The 25,522-nt window shown below is 44.5% G+C and overlaps 1 protein-coding gene across 7 annotated transcripts in view; it reads right to left on the bottom strand.

The window, feature by feature from the left end:
• Positions 1–25,522, bottom strand: part of FOXN3 (forkhead box N3) — a 473,349-nt gene that overhangs the window by 419,476 nt on the left and 28,351 nt on the right. The window contains exon 2 of one of the 7 annotated variants that reach the window (XM_023205414.2): positions 4,893–4,938. The exons of the other annotated variants lie outside the window; for them this stretch is intronic. The gene's annotated coding sequence lies outside the window, so the exon portion shown is untranslated. The remainder of the gene's footprint in view (positions 1–4,892; positions 4,939–25,522) is intronic. 7 annotated transcript variants of the gene reach the window in all.

The raw sequence follows: 25,522 nt of genomic DNA, 5'->3' as shown, positions 1-25,522 counted from the left end.
AAGTGGTACTAAGGGAAGACTGTACTAGGTACAAAGTGGTACTAAGGGAAGATTATTTATTGGCACATGATACAATTAATGAGTGGCAAGGACAAGGAAGGTTACCGTTACTTATCAGCTTCAAAGGTGTTTTGTGCCACCAAACAAATCTCGTTGATTTCAAAGAGAACTTGAGACTTCTCCTCAAAACCTATCCTCCCCCAAAACCTATCCTCTCGCTGCCCCCCCCAAATTTCTCCCACCTTAGTAATTGTTACCTTCTAAATGTCAGCATCTGAGGACCTTTGTTGCCCTCCCCGCTTCCATTCTAATCCACTAGAAAGTTCTCTACATTTTCACCACTTCTGTACTTCACTTTAGTCCAGGGACTTCACTCACCTGGTCTCTGTGACTGCACTGCTGCCCACCTGTGAACCATTCTGCATGAAACAGCAGAAGGGATGCTCTGAATAGAAACCTGACCATGCCACTCGCATCCTTGAAACTGGCCAATGGTTTCCCATGAGAGCTAGAATAAACCTAACCTTTTCCCTGCCCCTGACCACCTCCCCGCATATCCATGCCACACTCTCCCTCACAGTCGCTCCCTCCACCAGCCCCAGGGTCTTTGCACGTGCTCTGCCCTCAGCAGGGAAGCCCTTTCCACCATGTGCACAGTGAACTCCTTCGGGAATTTTAGGACCCTTTGTAAATGTCAGCTCCTCAGGGCTGGCCCCTAACATTTGTGTCCTTTATTGCTTCTTATCACAATTTGCAATTGTTCCATTTGTCTGTTTACTTGCTAATTATACAGAAATTCCTTGCTGGCAAGGGCCCCCTCTGGCCTTCTTACTGCCAACAACTAGCATAATGTTTGGCACAAATGAGAAATTCAGTATTTTTCACAATGAATAAATAAAATGCTTATTTACTTCCCAAAAAAGTCTGTGTCACAGGAGGAAGTTCCTATATGTATTTCCACATGGTTTGGATCATGGATGGTTTGGCCCTTTCTTAAATAAACTTCAAGTTGAGTTATGATTATGTTTAAAAGGTGCCATTTCCACTATCCTACCCAGATTACCCACTGACAGCAGAAGGGCAAAATGCATGGAGGGTAAGGGTCTGTGCCCATCTAAGAGTCAGGGAAAGTATTTAATATGTAGGTAGCGGAAAGTCATGGTGACCCTGGGTGAGCAGCGGGCTATAACAAGTCCTCCCAGGAAGATCTCAGCCTAGCTCTGCTGACCTGCAGCTGTGGCCTGCCTTCTATTTCCACCTCCTAAAGGAAACGCTCCTTCCTCCACGAGGTGGCTGTGTGTTCACACTGAGCACTGTATACTGAACCAACTTAAAATGTATGGCTACTTTAGAGGTCTACCTAGACACACCACTGACATACATAGTCAACCTCAAAGAAACCTTCATGCCACCAGAAAATCTTGATCATGACAAATCAATCCAACATGTATTTGTTGAGGCCAGATGTTATTCTGGGCAATGGAGAATGACAGCTACAATGAAAAACTAGCTGCTGCCTTTAAGGGACTTACAGACCAGAGTGAGAGGAGTCATCTAAACAACATCTATACATCTATGGCCTCAGATCTGTGCCTGCCAAAGGGCACCATCATCAATACCTGATGAGGACCCATCACCCTGACTCCTCTTACCACCCAGGGAGCTATCCACAAGGAACAAGGGCCTAAAATGAAACTCAATTTAACTTTCTCAAGAACTGAGTCCAGTGCAGAGCTCCAGCAAGGCTTACTTACTCACCCGGCCATGGGGACGAGAGGAAACAAGTGGAGTCACTTGGCAATTTTTTTTTTTTTTGAAACAGAGTCTTGCTCTGTCGCTCAGGCTAGAGTCCAGTGGCGCAATCTCGGCTCACTGCAATCTCCACCTCCTGGGTTCAAGCGATTCTCCTGCCTCAGGCTCTCAAGTAGCTGGGACTACAGGCGCCCGCCACCACGCCCAGCTAATTTTTTGTATTTTTAGTAGAGACATGGTTTCACCATGTTAACCAGGATGGTCTCGATTTCCTGACCTCGTGATCCGCCTGCATCAGCCTCCCAAAGTGCTAGGATTACAGGCATGAGCCACTGTGCTTGGCTGGTACACTTGGTAATTTTTAAGGCATGGTAATCTTGCACACCATTGCTTGTGGCCCATTTCAGATTCTATAATTTGGCATATCAGTTTCACAGCTGCTCCACCCAAGCAGTGTGGAGGGCAGTGGAAGGATGGAGCTGAACACATGGTGTCCCTTGCAGCAAACCCCATGATGCATTAAAAAGCTCTCCCATTTTACAGATGAAAAAACAGGGGAAGATGAAGGGATTGGATTGCTAAAGCCATAAAGCCATGGGATAGCTGAGTAGGATCTAAAACCAAGCTTGTTCAACCCACTGCCTGCCAATGGCATGCAGCTCCGCATGGCTTTGAATGCAGCCCAACAAAAATTTGTAAACTTTCTTGCAACATTATGAGGTTTTTTTTTTTTTTTTTAGTTCATTAGCTGTCATTACTGTTAGTATATTTTATGTGTAGCCCAAGACAATTCTTCTTCAAATGTAGCTCAGGGAAGCCAAAAGATTGGACACCGCTGATCTAAACCCAGGTCTTTGGACCTCAAGTTCAGTTGTCTACCTTTGCCTTCAGACTAACCATAGTAGTGATGCCACGTGTAGGAAGTGGATTTTACAGCAAATCCATAACCACTGTCAGCAAAATAAAAGTAACCATTTCTAGACATTTCAAACTATGTTGAAATTCCAACTATAACTATCCAGAATGACCCAGACATTTAAATAAGAAAGGAGCGCTAAGTAGCTAAAAGCCCATGCACTCAGCACTGCACTCAAAGACTGTCCCCTCAAACTTTTGTTTAAAACCTATGGACTCTTACTTTGAAGCTAATTCTAATCAGGTATGCAGTCTGGCTTCTTAATCCCTAGACAGGTATAGGTAGTAAATTAAAACAAATTAACTGGAGGGAGAGAGAGTGACTGCAATGAAAGGTGATAGCCTCCCAGCATGGTGGCTCATACCTGTAATCCCAGCACTTTGGGAAGCCAAGGTGGGTGGATCATTTGAGGTCAGGAGTTTGAGACCAACCTAGCCAACATGGTGAAATCCCACCTCTACTAAAAATACAAAAATTAGCCATGCGTGGTGGCAGGTGACTGCAGTCCCAGTTACTGAAGAGGCTGAGGCAGGAGAATTGCTTGAACCTGGCAGGTAGAGGTTGCAGGGAGCCGAGATTGTGCCACTGCACTCCAGCCTAGGTAGGAGAGCAAGACTCTGTCTCACAAAAAAAAAAAAAAAAGAAAAGAAAAGTGACAGACCAAGAATGAAAAAAGAATAAAAGTTGGTGAACTTTTTATATAAAGATCAGAAAGTAAATATTTTAGACATGACGTACCACACCACCTCTGTGGCAACTACCCAATGCCACTACTGTAGCTCATAAGCAGCCACACACAGTACCTAAACAAAAGAGTGTGGCTCTGTGTCAATAAAACTTTATTTACAAAAAACAGACGGTACGCCCGATTTAGCCTGCAGGCTATAGTCTTCCTACCCATAAAATATAGGAAAGCTTCAAAGCCAACACAATGATGGTAGTTTGGAGCCCTATCATTAAGAAATACCTCAAAAGCCCTTCAGATACCTGGTATTACTGAGTAGCATGGTCCTTGGTCATAAAAGTATAGAATTTTAGAAATGTAACAACCTTAGGAGTCTTCTGGTCCAATTCTTCAATTTTATAGATGAAGAAATCAATGCTCAGAGTTGTTCAGAGACTTGCTAAAGGTCACACAGTGAATTAATGATTAAACTTAAATTAGAAGTAGAGTTTTGATTCCAAGTTGAGAACTCTTTCCATGACTCCATGTCTATTATTTTAGCCTTTCGGTAACAATGGAATGGAGGAAAAGCTCACTTAATTAAAAGACTACACCCTTGAGATTGTTAAGATTCTGGAATCACTAAAGTATACAGATCATACAGTTCTAGATGTTTATAAAGATGATTTTAAATCAAGTCAAAGGTTAAATTAGGTTTAATGTACTCAGAGAATATAACTTTAGAAGCAGTGTTAAAACACCACATTTCAAATAATTAAAAACTTAATATATGTGGAAATTTGTATTCTCCCTTGTGTTTGGGAAAATGAAGTCTCACTGTCTATTAGTATAAGAAGAAAAGCTGGCCACTGAAGTTGATAAGTTTAGACATGCTCATATGAATAAATTCTGACCAGTTTCAGGGCAGCCCAAGAATCGCCCAGGCACTGGCTGGCCCTAAGTAATTTTTCTAATTGCTGGATGCCACATATTCATTCAATTGCCTCATTCAACTGAAAAATAAAAGCCACCCTTCGTCCTACCTTTGTGATTGTCCCCTTTCCTATCACTAGCAATGTCTTCTGCTCCTTTTCTGAATTAATTAGGAAATAAAAATAGAACCCTGACATGTTTATAAAGATGCAGAGTGCTGGTTAAACATGAAGGAACAGAGGTTGGGAACACAGAGGTGACACATTTTATTTCTGTGATGACAAGTTAGAGTCCTCCTGCCAGCTGGCCCTTGCCATAGCCAGAAGTATGCACCTGTCTACAGAGAAGTCGCGGAAGAAGGGGGAGCTGAAAAAGCCTCGGGGGCCCCCCCTTGGCCTTCCATGCCATGCAAATGAGTTCTAATTGCTCGGGGTCATCAAACAGGGTTCCATGTGGCGCTTCTGTGACAGCTCCTGGCAGAGAGGGAGACAGGGAGACAACTTCTGTTAGCCTAACCACAAAGGTGGTCCTGTTTCTGCTTAGACCCTAGAGCAGGGCTCTGGTTTGGGGAGTTCACCTCTCCCCACCTTCTGCCATGGCAGGAAAAGGGAGAAGGGGATGCGTTACCTAGTGCTTCTGAGTGTCCCCGAGATGCACTCCTAGTTTGACAGTCCTGCCAAAGGAAATGAGAAGCGATAAGTGATCCAGTCCCGATTAGATCAGCCGCCCTGGGAAAGGTGCTGAGCCAGAGATATTTCACTGAAATAAGGAGAATCTTGGGAATAGATTTCTGGCAAGCAATCCCGAAGCAGATATGGTCTGAATTGGAAATAGATTTCATGGGAAGATAAAGTCTAATAAATGGCAGGTCACTCAAAAATCATATATCATCAAGTCTTATACAGTGTCTGTGAAGTTTGTTATCAATAATTTAACATGAGAAGAGCCTAGCCCTTAGCAAATATTTAATTTCAAAACATACCTACTGATTTACTCAGATACAGCATACATGGTATATTAAAAATATATTGCAAGAAGCCAAACGCCAATAAAGCTGCACTTAGGAGACTAGCATGCTTTTTGCTTTCCAAATCCTGTTAAGGAAGGGAATGGCCTTCCATCCACAGAGCTAGTCCAACAGCAGTTTCTAAACTGCACTGGAGGAGAAAGTTTGCACGTAGACACTACCTGAGCCCCTTCATTCCCAGGTGAAGCAAAATGCCAGATAACACATATACAAGTATTGGGGACAACAATTAAGGACCCCATCAGAATGTGCATGCTGTGCCTAAAGGCCACAAGAGGATTAAAGCAAGGTCATGACCAGGTGCATGATCCCAGCACTTTGGGAAGCCCATAAGTTCAAGACCAGCCTGAGCAACATGGGGAGACCCTAGACGGGAGGATCACGCGGTCAGGAGATCGAGACCATCCTGGCTAACACGGTGAAACCCCGTCTCTACTAAAAAATACAAAAAACTAGCCGGGTGAGGTGGCGGGCGCCTGTAGTCCCAGCTACTCGGGAGGCTGAGGCAGGAGAATGGCATAAACCTGGGAGGTGGAGCTTGCAGTGAGCTGAGATCCGGCCACTGCACTCCAGCCTGAGTTGCAGAGTGAGACTCCGTCTCAAAAAAAAAAAAAAAAAAAAAAAAAAACTAGCAGGCTTGGTGTGGGGGCACCTGTGGTCCCAGCTACTCAGGAGGCTAAGGTAGGGGGATCCCTTGAGCCTGGGAGGTCAAGGCTGCAGTGAGCTGTGATTGTGCCATTGCATTCCAACCTGAGCAACAGAGCAAGACCCCATCTCCAAAAATAAAATAAAGTAAAAATAAAGCAAGGTCCTTAGTAGCAAAGAGGAGTCATTTTTTCACGGAGATAGGAGGCAAAAGGAATGATCTCCATCGCCTCTGTTTGCAATTACTGTTGATCTGAGCCACTCTCCCTTCAGCCCCTACTCAATAATTCACTCTGCTCCAAAGGAGACCCCCACCTCTTCCTGGCTGAAAAGTGCCACCTCTGGGCAGCCAACATCAGCAACAAGGGTTCTAGAAAAATGGGTGTTTTGTAAGAGAATGGTAGTTTATTTAACCAAGTTAAAAACAGAGACATGGTCTAATAAGGACACATTCGTTCCATGGTTATCACTTCCAGAATAAGGTTTCTAGTCTTTTCTGGCGGGGCGATAACGGCCTGGCGGGGATACACTTGGTGGCTGGCAGGGAGAGAGCAGAGAGAGAACCAATGGGTGCCTGCAATCATCTTCTACCCGGGAAACAGGGAGGGGACCACTGAACTGAGAGCTTGAGGGAGCTTGGTGCCAGTCCCAGCTCTGCCCCCTGCCAAGCCACAGCCCCAGGATTTCACTCCACCATCTCAAAGGGCCGGTCCCTCCCATAGTGTTGGAACATAACTGTTATCAGCTCACAGCAGAAGGATTTCCTACCACTTTCCATCCCTATACTGGAATCTCAATGGGAAGCTTCTCTGATCGTCCTACAGGCAGAGGCTGGAACAAGAAAATGAGACTGGGCCAAATGTCAGGAGACCTGGCTCTTAACCTCCGAGCTTAGACCTCTGAGGCTCCTCCAACTCTTAAAATCTCCTTCCTATGAAAATCAGAATTGCCTTTACAGCTTTAAAAAAATAATAATAAATTTCTAGTCCTTCTGTATGTTGTGCCTTTATAGGGGAGGAATGGTGTACTGGAACTCTAAAACACTCTACTGCTACCCCCACCAGCTGATCTGTATGCAAACATACCTAACAAGGCCAGCAGGAAGCTGAAGCCAATGAGATCAGGTAAGAAAATCACAAAGTTCTGGGCTGGGCGCAGTGGCTCACGTCTGTAATTACAGCACTTTGGGAGGCCGAGGCGGGCGGATCACGTGAGGTTGGGAGTTTGAGACCAACCTGACCAACATGGAGAAACCCTGTCTCTACTACAAAACACAAAATTAGCCGGGTGTGGTGGTGCACGCCTATAATCCCAGCTACTCGGGAGGCTGAGGCAGGAGAATCACTTGAACTCCGGAGGCAGAGGTTGCAGTGAGCCGAGATCGTGCCATTGCACTCCAGCCTGGACAACAACAGCAAAACTCCGTCTCAAAAAAAAAAAGAAAATCACAAAGTTCTCTAAGCCAAAGTGAGGTGTTGACAGCAAGGCTGTCTATACTGACTCTGAGGAAAGCTAACTCAGACTGAAAGTTTCTCCTTCATAAACTGTAATCGTCCTTCCTCCTCTATTTTCCCTGACAAAATCCCCACCTTTCTGCCAGTCCACGAAAGGGACGCCAAGAGACACTGACTCTAGAAGATCATAGTTAAGATCGCTCTAGTGATGACCTTGAAGGACCTTGCTATCTGGGTAGGCTCCCAGGTCAGCTGGTGACCAACCACTTGACCCTTGAGACTCATGACAGAGATGGCATAAAGGAAACTGGGAGGTCGTTTGCGTCAGTAAACCCTGGCTGGGGTGGGGATCATAGGGAGAAGGGATGAACACTATAATAAACTCAAGCGAAGGGGCCTGGACAAACTGCCCACCCCCTGCTTTTACCAAAGGCAGGTCCTCTGCAATGCTGGTGAATTCTCTGCAAAGCAAAAACCCAGTCTGCAACTCATTGTTACAGGCCAAACACACAGCACAGTTCCACAGCACACAAACCACCAAGTATGTACAAGTCAGCATTTTGGAAGCAGAACGAGCTGCCACGTTCGGGTCCTTGGAGGCTGCTTAGGGGAAGCTCTTTCCCTGTCTCGTGGCATCTCTTGATTCAAAATTCAACTCAGGCCCCAAATCAGAGGATACCGATGGTCTCTAACAACTGTGTCTTATTTAGGGTTCATAACCCCAGGTCACGCTTTTGTCTACTTTGGGAAGCACTAGGCAAAGCTGTGGCCATGTGATCGGCTCCCAGTGCTGGGCTGGGGCTGGCAACTGCCCTCCGGCCTCCACGCAGCACTTGTGAAACTCTTCACTCAGCAGAACTGGGGACCAGATGCTTCTATGCCCCACCGATAAACTACCCGCTCTGAAGTTGGGCTAAGTAGAAGAATCAGGTCTTTGATTTTGGCACAAGGTCTCACAGAAGCAAATTCCATGGCTGACACCATAAGTGACGTGTTTTCAGTCGGTTCCTGACACCTCTGATGGCTCCCAAGTTTATTTTCCAGAGACACCCATCTTAGGCAATTCTGGGAGCCCCAGGGAGGAAATGTTAGAAATATCAAAACAGCCACGTGCTGTAGCATTTAGCACATTGTAGACTATATAAATTTAGTGCATTTAGACCACTTTATATTAACTAATTTAGAAAACGTTGCTTTCGCAGACTTCGCCGGGTGCTTTTCACTGCCAAACTAAATACTCCACTTTAAAATCCGCCCCTGCGTACTCATGTGATTTCTCCTTTTAGGCTAGGAATGTAATGTTGACATAAATGTCAAATAAAATTAATGAGAGAATGGGCCCTCAAACGGTGCTCCTGTGAAGGGAATTTGTTAGACTGGGACCTTTGCACCCAAATGTCTATATAATTATATAACACTCTGACGAGGAAGGAATCTGAATGTTAGGCTTTAGCAAATTTATCACCTTTGTCAGAAATGCTGTTATCTACCAAAAAACAAAACAAAACAAAACAAAACAGGTTGCAAGTAAATTAAGATGAAAATACTATCAGATTAGAAGTCTGTTATGGCAAGCTACTGCAGAATTAGAAGGGCGGCCCATCTGCCAGGTATCGAATCCTTCCCTTATCTGTATAGAATTTGGATCAGATGTCTTCTGTTCCCTGAACACTTCCGCTGTTGACTTTGCAAATGGACCTCCTCCCGCCCAACCCAGCTCCTTCCCTCCCTCCTCCCTCTCTCCCAACTGGCCACTTAGGAAGAGTAAAAATGGCAATTAGAACAGTAGCAGCTATTTTCACTCAATAGTCAAAGAATTGGATACCAGCAGAGTGGCTGCCTCCATCCGTATGCTGATACATAACTACTTTGTCTTGTATTTGTAGTCTCAAAAATCTTCCCTAAGTATAGTAGAATCAGAGAAAATCACTCTAATCATTGAAAAGCACCCTGTGCTGAGTAAAGCAGCCAGTCTTCTCTTGTCACAGTAAAAGGCTGGGAGTAAAATTTCCCATAAACACAGGGGAAACCTACATTTACCCACATGCCAAGGAAAAAGGCAAGGAAGACCCACGTGTAGCCACAGCAGAGTCTATGCAGAGGGCCTGCAAATGTCTGGGGTGTGAGTGAATGCCTGGAAGGGCGGAGTTTCCAAGATAACAGCTATTGTGGGTTTTTTTTTTCACACTTCAGAAGTGAATTCTAAGGACTAGACTCCACTCATGGCATTCCTTTTTCATACACTGATCTCAAGTATAATCACGTAATTTTGAAAATCCATGAGGTCTTCCCTAAATAAAATTATAAGGATAGGTTTCTATTTTTTTTTTTTTTTTTTTTTTTTTGAGGCAGAGTCTCGCTCTGTCGCCCAGGCTGGAGTGCAGTGGCCGGACCTCAGCTCACTGCAAACTCCGCCTCCCGGGTTTACGCCATTCTCCTGCCTCAACCTCCCAAGTAGCTGGGACTACAGGCGCCCGCCACCTCGCCAGGCTAGTTTTTTTGTATTTTTAGTAGAGACGGGGTTTCACCATGTTAATCAGGATGGTCTCGATCTCCTGACCTCGTGATCCGCCCGTCTCAGCCTCCCAAAGTGCTGGGATTACAGGCTTGAGCCACCACGCCCGGCCAAGGATAGGTTTCTATTTCCTTCTGATTACCTAGATACCTCTGTCTTTTGGAAAACCCCCAAAAGACCACTAGACGAATCAGGAAGGTCCTAGGAGTGATTCCTCCAATGGCGGGAATCATAAAGGAATCAAAGACCTGCAAATTCATGGCGAATGATGTCATGATGAAATGATGCCACACATCTTTACAAAGTTCACAAAATTCATATATTCCCGGGGCAGTCACGGGGAACTTTTAATTAAATTTCAGGGAGGGAAAGAGAGAACGTTTAACTACCAGCTTCAAACACCTCACACTCCTTCTGTTCACTAGGAAGTCACTCTTACCCTGGATAATGTGGAGTGCCTGCTTCGGACCCAGGGAAAATTCTCCATTTTCTCCTTCTTTTTCTTCAGGCTATCAGTTCATCATGAACAAATATGGAAATTTTCCGGAGGAGGAAATTCAACTACCAAAATAACTCCTTCATAATTCACACGTGCAATCACAACGGTGATTAATAAAAACCTGAAACAGCTCCTAAAAGCCTAAAGCATTAATTACTCTGTTAGATGTCAGGACGCTATGAAAACCTATGACAGCAGGTTACTCAGGCAAATTAAATCATGTGAACTTCCAGTGGAAAAAGAGAAATCTTCCCTTGGTGGATTTGCAACCTAGTAAATGTATGCTTTCGAAGAGAGGGGACCAACCCACAGCTCTTCAGGGCTCTATATTTCAACCTTGAAAGACATATGAAAGGGAAAAAATGCCATGGCAAATTGAATTTATGCTGGGATGAAAGGTAATATAATATCCTTTGAAAGACCTAAAATGGATGAATGATACTTTTCCATTAAAGAAGAAACTAACTCTCTTTGAATGTCTACAGTGTGTCCAGCCCTGTGGCTTTTGCAACACCAGATGCCCGCTTCTCTTTCAGCAGCTTCCATGAGAGTTTCCTCTCAGTGATTTTTGCTAGCTCATCTTTTTTTCATCTGATCTTGACATTTTAGTGCTCAGGACTCTGTCCAGGCACTTCTGTCTCTTCTGCTCCCTCTCTCTGGATGATCTTACCCAACCTTCTAGCAATAGACACCACGTAGGTGCTGATGACGCAAATTCCACGACTTTCCCCCTGAGTTCCAGATGGGTACAGCCAGCTACCCACTCCCCGACACCTGCAACAGGCATCTCAAACTTAGGCTGACCAACACAGAACTCTTGCTCTCCACTTCCCCACCCCAAATGTGTTCACTCCAAGTCTTTCCAATCTCAAGAAATGATACCACCTTCCAAAATTCTAAAATAATCCTCCATTCCTCCCTTTCTCTCACCTTCCACTTCTGATCCGTCAGCAAGCCCTGTTGCCTCTGCTTCTAAACACAATCCTGAACCTCTCTTCTTTCTGCCATTCCACTTCCTCACTCTAGCCAAAGCCCCCTTCTTCTCTCTTAGACACTGTCACTCCTCTTAAATGGTCTCTCTAATTCCATCCTCCACACAGCAGCCAGCATGATTTTTTGGTTTGGTTTTGTTTGAGACAGGGTCTTGCTCCTTCGCCCAGGCAGGAGTGCAGTGGCACAATCACAGCTCACTGCAGCCTCAACCTGCTGGGCCTAAGTGACCCTCTTACCTCAGCCACTTGAGTATCCGTGACTACAGACACATGCCAACACACCTGTCAAATCTGTACAATTTTTTTATAGAGACGAGGTCTCACTATGTTGCTCAGGCCAGTCTCAAACTCTTGGCTTCAAGTGATCCTCCCATCTCAGCCTCCCAAAGTGTCAGGATTATAGGCATGAGCCACCATGCCCGGGCTTTTTTTTCTTTTTCTTTTTCTTTTTAAAGACAAGGTCTCGCTCTGTCACCCAGGATGAAATATGCTGGCATGATCATGGCTCACTGCAGCCTCAAACTCCTGGGCTCAAGGGATCCTCCGATCTCAGCCTCCAGAGTAGCTTGGACCACAAGCACATGCCATCACACCTAGCTAATTTATTTTATTTATGGTTTTTTTTTTTTTTTTTTTAGAGACGGGGTCTCACTATGTTGCCCAGGCTGGTCTCAAACTCCTGGCTTCAAGTGATCCTCCTGCCTCAGTCTCCCAAAGTGCTAGGATTACAGGCATGAGCCACTGTGCCCAGCCAAAATATTCTGTTAAGAATACAAATCCAATTCAGTGACTTCTTTGCATAAAATCCTCTAGTAGTTTCCCAATATACCAGCAATAAAATCCACATTTCTCTTGCCCACAAGCCCTGAGGTGATGGGGCCCTGCCATTTCATCTCCCAGCCATTCCACAACTCACCAACCTCCAGCCACACAGGTCCTTCTTCCTGTTCCTCAGACATGCAAGCTACTCCCACCTCAGGACCTTTGCAAGTACAAGGCTAGCCCCTTCTATGCAGAGAACCCGTATCTGGCCACCCTTACCAAATGGTTCACCTACCATTCTTTGTCATTTTTTTTACTCTGCATGATTATCTTACACCCCATAGTATCTTGTATATTTATTTGTTTAGCTGTTTGTTATTTCCTTGTGTCTTCAATTGAATCATAGAAGGAACCCTGACTCTCTCACTGTTAAAGAGTACATACCCAGTAATACTTAATAAATATATAAAGGAATAAATATATATCTCTACAATTGCCCCTAACTTTATGAGATAGATTATTCCTATTCTGAAGAGGAAAAAAAATGAGGTTCCCAGGGTTCAGTGCAAAGTTATAGAGGTAACTGAAGGCAAAGCCAGAATTTGAACCTGAATCCATTTGACTCCAAAACCCAAATTTCTAAACACCAGACTGGTATTTCTAGCAGAGTCTAGAAAATCAGTCAAGAGCAGTAATTTTCCTCCTAAGATTCTCCAGAAATAAGTTGCCCAGGAACTTGTATTCGGCTCTCCAATCACAATTACCTCATCTCTAAAACACATGTGTTAGGAGGAATAATTTCCTTCCAGATTACAAGGTGTTCTGTAAACTCTCAGAGGATGGTTTTCCAGGTACCATGCTGAGTAGTTTTAGCCAAAACCTGTTCTGTGCTCGAAGGAAACCACCACCCAGGGCTCTCAGTCAAGCTGGGCAATTGTATAAATACAGTCAAGAGTTAAGGACCACATAACAGTGCCATATATGGACTCCACCTTCCCAAAACCCTTTAAGGGGATACGGTCTCATCCTACTGGAAAATGTTAGGCAAAGGATGGAAATAGATGATTTCTAGACGGTCCCCCACCTCTGCCCAACCTCCATCTGTGTAATTCTTTGTACCAGCACCTGATCCCCCTCCAGAATTGAGACAGCTCTCCCTCAGATATGTGTCCCCTAAGGATCTTAACCTGATTGTTTTTATTTCTAGTGGGAATACATTTGCTCCATAATTGATGCAAGTTGAGGGCAAGGGACATGACATTACTTTATTTCTTCTAAATCAAATTAAATCTGGATCCCAAGGCCTCACTTAATGGAAATTTAATTTCAATTATCTTTTTAGGGACCTATTCCCCTTCTGGAGTCAGAGGGACATCTTGGGGGCTTACATGGCACCTAGAGAATAGGGGGAAATGGCCAGGTGCGGTGGCTCATGCCTGTAATCCCAGCACTTTGGGAGGCCGAGGTAGGAGGATTACTTGAGTCAAGAGTTCAAGACCAGCCTGGGCAACATAGTTAGACCTCATCTCTCCAAAAAGAAAATAGCCATTCATGGTGGTGTGTGCCTGTAGTCCCGGTTACTTGGGAGGCTGGGGTGGAAGGATCACTTGAGCTTGGAAGGTCGAGGCTACAGTGAGCCATCATCATGCCAATGTACCCCAGCTTGGGTGACAGAGTGAGACCCTGTCTCAAAAACAAAAACAAAAAAGGCTGGGTGCAGTGGATCATGCCTGTAATCCCAATGCTTTGGGAGGCTGAGGCCGGAGGATCACCTGAGGTCCGGAGTTCGAGACCAGCCTGGCAACATGGTGAAACCCCATCTCTACTAAAAATTTCAAAATGTGCTAGCACAGTGGTGTGTGCCTGTAATCTCACCTACTCAGGAGGCTGAGGCAGGAGAATCGCTTGAACCCAGGAGGCAGAGGTTGCAGTGAGCCGAGATCATGCCATTGCACTCTAGCCTGGGTGACAAGGGGAAAACTCTGGAAAAAAAAAAAAAAGAGAGAGAGAGAAAGAGAGAGAGAATAGGAAAAAAGTGTGTGGTTTTCAGTTCCCTGGGTCACCTGCATGATACGTGTCACCTGACTATTCCCCAGTACCTGCTCTTTTCCCTCCAAACCAAGGGGAACCACAGGAGTGTCTGGCTGTGGCTCCCAGGGCCATGGTGTTTGATGTTAAGTGCTTCCAGCATCCACATGCTACCGTATCCCAGAGTCTGGCACATTCTGGTGTACCACAGGACAGTGCACATGGGTCTCTTCCACTTCAGAGACTGCCTCTCCTAGAGTCAGAGAAGCCCAGCAGCCCTTCGCAATCTCCCATCATTCACACTGAGCCATTTTTGTATTCTCAGTTCCTAGCATGTGCCTTCCTCATATCCTTGACTTTTATCCAGTTTTCTAAAAAAAGTCTGAGTTGGGGTTGACTTCTAGGTATCTGGAAACCCAACATTTAGCCCCAGGACACAAAGTTGTAACAACTCTCTGAGGCAAGGGAGTCCAGATTCAGAGTACAAACATTTCACTGTTTTACTGGGAAGGAAGGAAGAAAAATAATTTTTTCAGGTCTTCTGCTACAGTGAGAATAAACACACTAATGTGTCCACCAAGTGCTATGCCACATGTTCCCCATGTTCTCCTTGAATAATCTTAATAAATCTTCTGGCTCCAACAGTCCCCCCTCTGTGGGAAGCATGTAAATCATTGTGTCCACCCTTGTTCCCTTCCCAAGCATGTCTTGGTATTTTCAACTGTCTGCTACTCATCTCTACCAGGTAACACATCAGACATCCCAAACTCATGTCCAAAAGGAAACTCATTTACTTCCCAGTCCCTTCTCCAAGGTTCTCTATTTATATTAATAGCCATGCGTAGTGCTCAGCACATAATCAGCATGCAATAAATATTTTTTGAATTAGTGCATGAATAGAGGAATAGCCAACTGAAGAACATAAATACCTTAGCCTAAGTGTGAAGAGTCTAGGTGAGCTGACTTTAAACTCACCTTTTTTTTTTTTTTTTTTTTTGAGACAAGTCTCGCTCTGTCGCCCAGGCTGGAGTGCAGTGGTGCAATCTCGGCTCCGCTCATTGCAAGCTCTACCTCCCGGGTTCATGCCATTCTCCTGCCTCAGCCTCCTGAGTAGCAAACTCACCTTTTTAAAACAGCTTTATTGGGATATTATTCACACATTTAAAGAATGCAACTTGACAGGTTTTAACATATATATACACCTGTGAAACCATCACCATGATCATCTCCAAAAGCTCCCTCTTGCTCCTTTTAATCCTTCTGCCAGCCATCTCCCCTGCCATCTCAAATCACTCATGTGCTTTCTGTCCTTATAGATGAGTTTGCATTTTATAACTGTATATATATATGGAATCATACAATATATATGCTCTTTTCTGGTAGGGCTTCTTTTACTTAACACAATTATTTTGAGTTTCTTCCATGTTGTCATGTGTATCAATAGTTTATTTTTATTGCTGAATAGTATTCCATTGTACAGATATACCACCATGTGATTTCTCATTGGCCTGTTGATGGCATTTCCAGTTTGGTGTTATTGTAAAAAAAGCTGCTATGAAGATTATATATAAGTCTTCACGTGAATGTATGCTTTCATTTCTCTCAGACTTATTGACTGAAATGAGTAGATCATATGGTAGGTATATGTTTACCTTTTTAAGAAATTGCTAAACTGTTTTCAAAGTGATTGCTATGTCTTGAATGCTTTCGTCCCTCAAAATTCATTTATTAGAAACTGATCCCCAACACAGCATTGTTGAGAGGTGAGACATCTGGGGAGGTGCTTGGTTCATGAGGTCTCTGTCCTCATAGATGGATTAATGCCGCTATAGAGAGGCTTTCAGGAGTAGGTTCTGTCTCTCCTGCTCTTTTGCCATGCAAGGACACAGCACTCATCCCATTTTGCGCTTCCACCTTCTGCCATGGAAGGATGCTGGAAGAAGGCCCTCACCAAACCCAATGCTAACATTCTGATCTTAGACTTTCCAGCTTCCAGAACTGTGAAGTCATGTGTCTCTCTCTCCTTCTCTCTCTCTCTCTCTCTCTCTCTCTCGCCCTGTTTTTATTTCTATTTTTTGAAATGGAGTCTCACTCTGTTGCCCAAGGTGGAGTGCAGTGGCACCATCTCAGCTCACTGCAACCTCCGCCTCCTAGACTCAAGTGATTCTCCTCCTCAGCTTCCTGAGTAGCTGAGATTACAGGCGTGCACCACATCTGGCTATTTTTTGTATTTTTAGTAGAGGCAGGGTTTCGCCATGTTGGCCAGGCTGGTCTTGAACTCGGGGCCTCAAGTGATCTGCCCACCTCGGCCTCCCAAAGTGCTGGGATTACAGGTGTGAGACACTGCACCCAGCCTATTTATTTATTTTTTAGACGGAGTCTTGCTCTGTCACCCAGACTGGAGTGCAGTGGTGTGATCTCAGCTCACTGCAACCTCCGCCTCCCGGGTTCAAGCAATTCTCCTGCCTCAACCTCCCAAGCAGCTGGGACTACAGGCATGTGCCACCACCACACTCGGCTAATTTTTCTATTTTTAGTAGAGACGGGGTTTCACCATGTTGGCCAGGCTGGTCTTGAACTCTTGAACTCAAGCAATCTGCCTGCTTCGGCCTCTCAAAGTGCTGGGATTACAGGTATGAGCCACCACACCTGGCCCTGACACTAGGTAATTTATAAAGAACAGAGGCTGGTCTATAATCCCAGCACTTTGGGAGGCAGAGGCGGGCAGATCACTTGAGGTCAGGAGTTCAAAGACCAGCCTAGCCAACATGGTGAAATCCCATCTTTACTAAAATTATTTAAAAAATTAGCCGGGTGTGGTGGCGTGTGCCTACAGCCCCAGCTACTCAGGAAGCTGCGGCAGGAGAATCGCTTGAACCTGGGAGGCTGAGGTTGCAGTGAACCAATATCGCACCACTGTACGCCAGCCTGGGCGACACAGGGAAACTCCATCTTGATAAATAAATAATAAACAAATAACCTAGTGTCAGTTATTCTGTTATAGTAGCACAAAACGTACAATGACTATAGTTACCCAATTTCACATTCCCACCAACAGAATATGAGAGTTTCCGTTTCTTTACATCCTCATCAACATTTAGTATAAGTGGTCTTTTTAATTTTATACTAGGTGGTGCAGTATCAAAATGTGAATTTAATTTCATTTCCCTAAAGATTTATAACGATGAGTATATTCTTAGGTACTTATTTGTCATCCATATATCTCTTTGGTAAAGTGTCTCTCCCCTCCCCTCCCGTCCCCTCCCCTCCCCTCCCCTCCCGTCCCCTCCCCTCCCCTTCCGGCCCTTCCCCTCCCCTTCCCTCCCCTCTTTTCTTTCCTTTTCTTTTTCTTTTCTTTTCTTTTCTTTTTTTTTGATGGAGTCTCACTCTGTCACCCAGGCCAAAGTGCAATGGCACAGTCTCGGCTCACTGCAACCTCCATCTCCCGGGTTCAAGCAATTCTTCCACCTCAGTCTCCCAAGTAGCTGGGATTGCAGGCACCTGCCATCATGCCCAGTTAATGTTTGTATTTTTGTAGAGACAGATGGGGTTTTACCATGTTGGCCATGCTGGTCTTGAACTCCTGGCCTCAAGTGATCCACCCGCCTCGGCCTCCCAAAGTGCTAGGATTACAGGCGTGAGCCACCGTGCCCAGCAAGTGTCTCTTTTCAAACTGTCCATTTTTTATTGGCCAATCTCACTTTTCAACCTTATTTTTTCCAGTATTCCTCTTTGTGTACCATTCACTCTAATCAAACTCAACATATAGGCCCCTACACCCATACACCTCACACTTCCCTCTATAATTTTGCTGATGCTGTTTCCTTCGCTTTAAATAACTTAATGCCTTCTTCACCTACACTTTTGCCAATTCGAATTCTATTGATCCTTCAAGTCCCAGAAGAGATGCTACATTCATTCTCAAGCCTTTCCTGAGCCCAGTTTGAGAGTAACGGTTTCCTCATCCAAGCTGCCAGAAATGTCTTTTTCTTCTGCCATTTCTAACTTTCTACCTTGATTTCTACTTATTTGTTGTTGTTTTTAAGTAAGGAAAGTAAATGTGTTTAAGTCATGTCTGCTTTATCATATGTATGTTAGAGAAATTTACGCCCCCCAGATCTTTGAGGTTGACTTTACCCAAATTCATTCATTAAACAAATATTCCCTGAGCATCTACTATGGGTCAGGCATTACCGGAGGCCCTTGGATATGAGCAAAACAGAGACTAAAAAAGCTCCCTGCCCTGGCAGAGCTGACATTCCAGCAGAAGGACACAGATAATAATAAATAAATTATAGGCCGGTCTGAGTACAGTGGTATTTACAACTAACTGATGACAATAACTAATAGATTTCGTTGTTCCTTCTCCACTCCCACTGCTTCACTTGACTAGAAAAAAGAAAAAAAAAGGAAGAGAAAAGAGAGAGAGAGAGAGAGAGAAAGAAAGAAAGAAAGAAAGAAAGAAAGAAAGAAAGAAAGAAAGAAAGAAGAAAGAAATCATAGACAACAAATAGTAAATTACATAGTATGCTGAAAGATGAAGAGCGTTTGGCAAAAAGAGAAGGTAGGGCAGGGTGAAGGAGATTAGGGATGCTAGAGATTGTAGGGGTGGGACAGGTGACAATTTAAATAGGGTGGTCAGGGTAGGTTTACATGGGAAGTAACATTCAAGTGAAAGCTTGAGTGAGATGGGATCCTAGCCATGAGGCTATCTGGGGCTACTTCCTTGTTGTCCATGCCTCATCATCTTCCTCTATTCTATAGATTACCAGTCTTGAGGTGGAATCTCTATCCAATTCAGCTTGGTATCTTCCCTCTCAAATCACCCGGCACCAATGCCTGACCTGGCATACTGGATCAAATGTATTTGCTGAATGAACGATAAAATAAATGAATGCATGGACAGGCTTTAAATCTGCTGGGAAAATATCCAAAAATGAGAAATAACATGAAAGCAGGATGTAAGAAAAGAGAAGAGAAAGGTTAATACGAGAGAGGATGCCAAAAGCCGAGGCTAAAAAGGAAAAATAAAGAAAAAGCTACAAAAGCACTTCTCACAATAGAAACCTTGTCATGGACTCTGTGGAGGTTTTAGGTTCCTGATCACAAAACCAGCATCAGAAGCTGAAGTGGTCTCCTACGCTTACCACGGATTAGCGTGAGGTTCGTGAAGACGTCATACTGTCTCCAGAAATAAGCTATTCAACTGCTCAATTGCAACTACTCTCCCTAATCATGATTCGAAAAGTGTGTGTTATCTGAAGTAGATGGATGAAAAGGTACATTTTTGTGTGTTTGCTTATGCCTTTATCTTAGAAAATATTTAAGATGGCTTACCCAATGCGGGGGATGCGGGGCAGTAGATTTAAACTAAACAGGCTCGCCAAATGCTCTCCCTGAAGAACCTCAGATTCTGGTATTCCCTCCCACCATTTCACTAGTGTGCCTCTACTACTGGTGATATGTACCCATCAGGTTATATTTGCTAAAAGACCCAGATTCTATTGTAAGTTTTTCACATCGATGCAAAAAGGGAAACATTTTCAATCACATGACTCAGTATCTGTAAGATAAAAGCAAATCAACTATTGTCCCTGAAGGTCTCCATAAAGAGCTCACTGTATGTATTAGGCAGTGTAGTCCAGAGAAACAGAACCAGTAGATGTAGAGACATTTATAGAGATTTCTCTGAAAGAACTAGCTTGCACAATTACAGGGGCTGGTGACTCCAAAGGGTACACTGGCAGGCTGGAGACCCAGGGAAGAGCTGATGTTGCAGTTCAAGTCCAGAGGCTGTGTGAAGGCAAAATGTCCTGTTTTTAGGGGGAACCCCAGTCTTTTTCTCTTAGGGTCTTCGACTGATTAGCTGAGCCCCACCCACATTACGGAGGGCAATCTGCTTTATTCAACGTCTGCCAATTTAAATGTTAATCTCTTCTAGAAAATCCCTTCACAGCAACATCTAGACTGGTGTTTGATCAAATACCTGGGTACTGTGGCCTAGTCAAGTTCATACATAAAATTACACTGTCTAAAATAGGATTTGCAAATTCAAATGCCCATAGGAGCCAGGGCAGACAAAGAAACTGAGTGAAGCCAGTTCAGATGATAGAGAACGATAAGGACTGAGGTCATCTAGAGGGTGTCTGCCTCATCTAAAGGCAATGAAATTGAAAAAAATTTAAACCACTGTGTGGGAGAAGCAACATTTATCTCAGGGTAAAAAAGCTCAGGAATCAGGCCAGGCACAGCGGCTCATGCCTGTAATCCAAGTACTTTGGGAGGCAGAGGCGGGCAGATCACTTGAGGTCAGCAGTTTGAGACCAGTCTGGACAATATGGTGAAACCTCATCTCTACTAAAAATACAAAAATTAGCCAGGTGTGGTGGCATGCACCTGTAATCCCAGCTTTCAGGAGGCTGAGGCAGGAAAATTGCTTGAACCTGGTAGGTGGAGGTTGCAGTGAGCTGAGACCACACCACTCCACTCTAGCCGGGGTGACAGGGCAAGACTATCTCAAAAAAAAAAAAAAAAAAAAAAAGCCCAGGAATCATAGTTTGGGTAAATTAACAGATAGAGAAATGGGCATATGGGGGCTTTTTTGTTTTAACATCTGATATAGTTTGGATCTGTGTCCCCTCTAAATCTCATGTCAAATTGTAATCCCCAGTGTTGGAGGTGGAGCCTGGTGGGAGTGACTGGATCATGGGGATGGATTTCTCATGAAAGGTTTAGCACCATCCTCTTGGTGCCATCTTCACAATAATGACTTCTCACAAGACCTGGTCATTTGTAAGTGTGCGGCACCTCCTCTCTCTCTCTCTTACTCCTGCACTGGCCATGTGACATGCCTGCTCCCCGTCTGCCTTCTGCCATGACTGTACGTTTCCCGAGGCCTCCCCAGAAACCAAGCAGATGCCAGCATCATGCTTCCTGTACAGCCTACAGAATTGTGAGCCAATTAGACTTCTTTTCCTATAAATCACCTGGTCTCAGGTATTTATAGCAATGCAAGAATGGCCTAATATAAGACCAAAAAAGCCCAGGAATCGTGACTTGGGTGAAGTAAAAATTCAGCAATGGGTATATGTCAGCTTTTCTGTTTTAGCATCCAGCAACTTAACAACCATCAACACTGCCTGATGGCACCAAGATAAAGAACAATTCAGGGAGTGCTCCAGGCTAACATCACATTACAAAGAGAGCTCACTCGGCCACTGCACTCCAGCCTGGGCGACAGAGCGAGACTCCGTCTCAAAAAAAAAAAACAAAGAGAGCTCACTATTGGTCAGGTTAAATTCAGGAACAGGTTGGACTACCAGCGATCCTCCACAGATATCACCATGTCTAACCAAATACTGGAAAGGTGTTGGGTAGCAGTATATTTGTGGTTAAACTCCTGGTCAGCACCTGGATTGTTGCTCTCCTGTATAGCTAGTTAAGTATGAAGATATGTGATTTAAGACACAGCAGGGGTAGGGCTGCTGTCTTCAGGAAGAAAGATTTGGCAAAGATAGAAACCCAAAGCATTTGGTACCCAGGGGCAAAGCCAACGCTCCTCTGAAAAACAATGATTTCAGGACACTTTAATACCAGGCAACTGGGCCATCAAGTTCCCATGAGTGAAATACTTCTAGCCTGGAATTTTGTGAAACCTAATCAAACACACATCTTTTAAACGGTGTACAATGTCTAGCTTCTCACCATGCAACTTCTTAGTGTGCCCTCAAAGATGAACTATTGCAAAACATATGCCACAAATCCAGTGACTTGCTGTATAGTATTATTAACTATAAACCAAGTCAAGGTTGGGAAACATCTACCAAAAAAAATTAAATATTTGAACTGCAGTCATTTTTTTCTGATAATAATTAACCAGCACAGCTGTTTACCATGCGCACTCCCAGATCATGAGACCAAAACACTCTTGCCCTGATATGAGATGATGTGTTCTTCTAATATCTAGAAATATACACCCTTCTCTCCAGACCACTACCCAGATTACAAAAGCATTTCAGATTTACCTACAGGTGTGAGCCACTTAAAAACACAATCAACTTGTCAAAACCTTTAACTTCCACAAAATCAAATCATTGATAAAAGTCAAATCAGTCTCATTTTGAAAAATCTCAAGATGGCAGAAGACACCACCAGCTCCTTGAGCCTGGTCGTGGTACTCCTCATGATTTGAGAATCCCACAGCCCATGCCAGGCCTCAGAAACATTTCCCATTCCCCGCTTCGATTGCATAAGGGGAAGAGGAAGAAAAAGCACACCCAGCCAAGGTCTATAGGCGAACGGTTGTGGCCGCGCCATGCAGCATGAATTTGAAATGCTGTGAAGGCAGCCCAGGACTGGAAGTTGGATGCTTTCTACCCTGAAACCACCTAGCAACAGTCAAGATGCAGCTTCTTAAAATCAGCCATGAGAGTGTAGGGGGTGGGGGCGGGGGCGCCTATTCCTAGTGATTTTTATTTTCCATAATAAGCAAATTCTGAGAAGGGCTGTGTGGCTGTATTCTCATCACAAAGCTCCAAAGGCTATTTTAAGAACACCCTGTTTCTGCTTAGGAGAGGAAGAGAAACTCAGCCCCTTCAGACACCTCAGAGCTGTCCCAGCTTCCCCTCCTGACTCCTCCTTTCAGAACAGTTTGGAAACAAGGCAGCTTGGCCAAAGAGGGCAGCACTGCTTGGCACAGGGGATGGACCGATGCCGGGCAGGCCCCAGGTTTCCTGGGCATCTAAGCAGCCGAAAGGAGAAGGAACCTACTAAGAGTTGGATATGGCACCAAGTCGATGTTACCATTTGAATCTACCCACCTGCCAATGACACACAAAAGAGAACATTTTTTTTAAGCTCAAAAATGGAAAAAGGGCAGAGTATGTCAATGATTACGGAGATGGGCAAACCAATCAATGAATGATTCTTAAGCCTTCATGTTCGACCTGTAAGTAAACTGAAGATGTGCAAGTCATCCTTTCTGCCCTGGGAGAGTTAACGTTAACCCACAAGGACAATGAGAAAGGGAGAGGAGACCCAGCAGATGAGAAAGATGGAGTAATTTCTGGAAGACTGAGGGTATGTGGAAGAGTGACAGCTGAACTCAGGCAGAAGGAGGAAAGCTGACACTCAAAAATTCCAGCAGAGGGGAGAACGGAGCAGAATCAAGTGCATTCACCCCACTGAATCCTAAGAAGGCTCAGGAATCGGAGGAGGCATCAGATACAGAGAAAGTGGGGATGAGGTGTGGGAGTTTAGTTAGACTTGTTGGGGCTCAGAAAACAATACAACAAAGTGGAGGCTTCAGAAGCAGCCCCAGAAGCAAAGTCTCTCTCTGACTTTCTCCTACTCTCCTGTCTCTAACCTCCTCATTCTCCCTCAGGGTAAGCCATAGAAACTAGAATTCCTCTTCCCCAAAGCAGGCACAGAAACCAGAACCCCTCTCCCCCCAAGAGTCAGCCGTAAAACCTAGAAATACAACTCGAACCTTCCCCTCACCACCCTCGCCTTTCTGTGCAAGAAATTCTCTGATCTACCTTATCTGATAGTAGCTCATAAGACCCTCATCCAGGGGAGGTCTACCCCATACCTGGAGTGAAAGAATGCCATACAGAGAGGCCAGGAAGAATCTGAACGGTCAGGCCTTGCTGGGATCATTCTCTCCTTGCCCAATCACAGTTCTACACGACTGTCCATTATGCATCAAACCTAAGCATAAAAATGGATAGCTTTCGGCCGGGCGCGGTGGCTCAAGCCTGTAATCCCAGCACTTTGGGAGGCCGAGACGGGAGGATCACGAGGTCAGGAGATCGAGACCATCCTGGCTAACATGGTGAAACCCCGTCTCTACTAAAAACTACAAAAAACTAGCCGGGCGAGGTGGCGGCGCCTGTAGTCCCAGCTACTGGGAGGCTGAGGCAGGAGAATGGCGTGAACCCGGGAGGCGGAGCTTGCAGTGAGCTGAGATCCGGCCACAGCACTCCAGCCTGGGTGACAGAGCGAGACTCCGTCTGAGGGAAAAAAAAAAAAAAAAAAAGGATAGCTTTCTCTGTATCCTTAAGTCTTCATTCCAAAGGCTCTTGTGTCACATAAGGCTATGATTAAGTAAATTTGCTATGGCTTTCTCTTGTTAACCTGTCTTTTGGTATAGGAGTGTCAGCTGTGACCTCTATGACAGGGAGAAAAGGGATTGCCTTATTTCCAGCCTACAGAATCCACAATGAAAAGTTGGATCTTCATATTCTCAACCCTGGGAGTCACAGCTCGAAAGACAGCAGAGATGAGACATCAGACTGAAAAGCAGAAGGCAAAAGCTAAACTCCATGCACTGAATGGTAAGAGTCCATGACCCTTGCCCACCTGGCTCCCAGAATGCCAGCACCCAGGTTTATATCCCCTACATAGGAGATTAGGAGATTCTTCTCTGAGAAGGAATGGCCCCAGAGGAAAACCTGCAGAGAGATACTGATATTTGAGGAAACTGGTTCAAACATCCAACCACTCCACAGGGAAGCGCCTCAGTCCATAAGCAGCGCTATTTAGGCACACAGTATCCAACAAGCTCTTCTGAACCTTGTAAGACTCATTTCAATATGAAAAGGAAACTCAGGCATCACCAGGAATTTAAGGAACACCTACACTGTGAAAGTCAGACATCTAAACAAACAGGAGAGGTGTGGTGGCTCACACCTGTAATCCAAGAACTTTGGGAGGTTGAGGCAGGAGGATCGCTTGAGCCCAGGAGTTCGACACCAGCCTGGGCAACACAGGGAGACACCACCTCTACAAAAAATTTTAAAATGAGCCAGGAGTGGTGGCACATGCCTGTAGTTCTAGCTACCCAGGAGACTGAGGCGAGAGCGTCACTTGAGCTCAGGAATTTGGGGTTATAGTGAGCTATGATCATACCACTGTACTCCAGCCTGGATGACAGAGAGGAAAAAAAATTAAAATTGAAATTAAAAGCCAATAAGAAAAGCAAGAAACTCAAAGGAAACAGAGATAACACAGGAAACAGAAGAAAATACCCAAAACTCTAATTAATGTTCTAAGACAAGAGAAGGCATTGCTTATGTTAAAAGAACAAGAAACATTCAGCAAAAACTTAAAAGGTCTTGGAAATAAAACATATGAAGGAAAAATAATTCCACAGATGATTTGGAATTAAAGTGATGGAAACTATCCGGAAAGTAAGGCAATAAGACAAAAAGGTGATTAAGAAAAATAAATAGGCAAACAGAAGGATCACCCCAATGTTCAACTAATAGAGTTTCTAAGTATTGAGAGATAATTTTTTTGGGGGGAGAAGGATTTAAAACAAACGAATAGAAAAGCA

The sequence above is a fragment of the Piliocolobus tephrosceles genome, chromosome 6 (assembly GCF_002776525.5).
Source record: "Piliocolobus tephrosceles isolate RC106 chromosome 6, ASM277652v3, whole genome shotgun sequence".
Taxonomy (NCBI): Eukaryota; Metazoa; Chordata; class Mammalia; order Primates; family Cercopithecidae; genus Piliocolobus; species Piliocolobus tephrosceles.
Note: the sequence above shows the minus strand (reverse complement) of the source record. Positions and strands in the feature narration are given on the sequence as shown.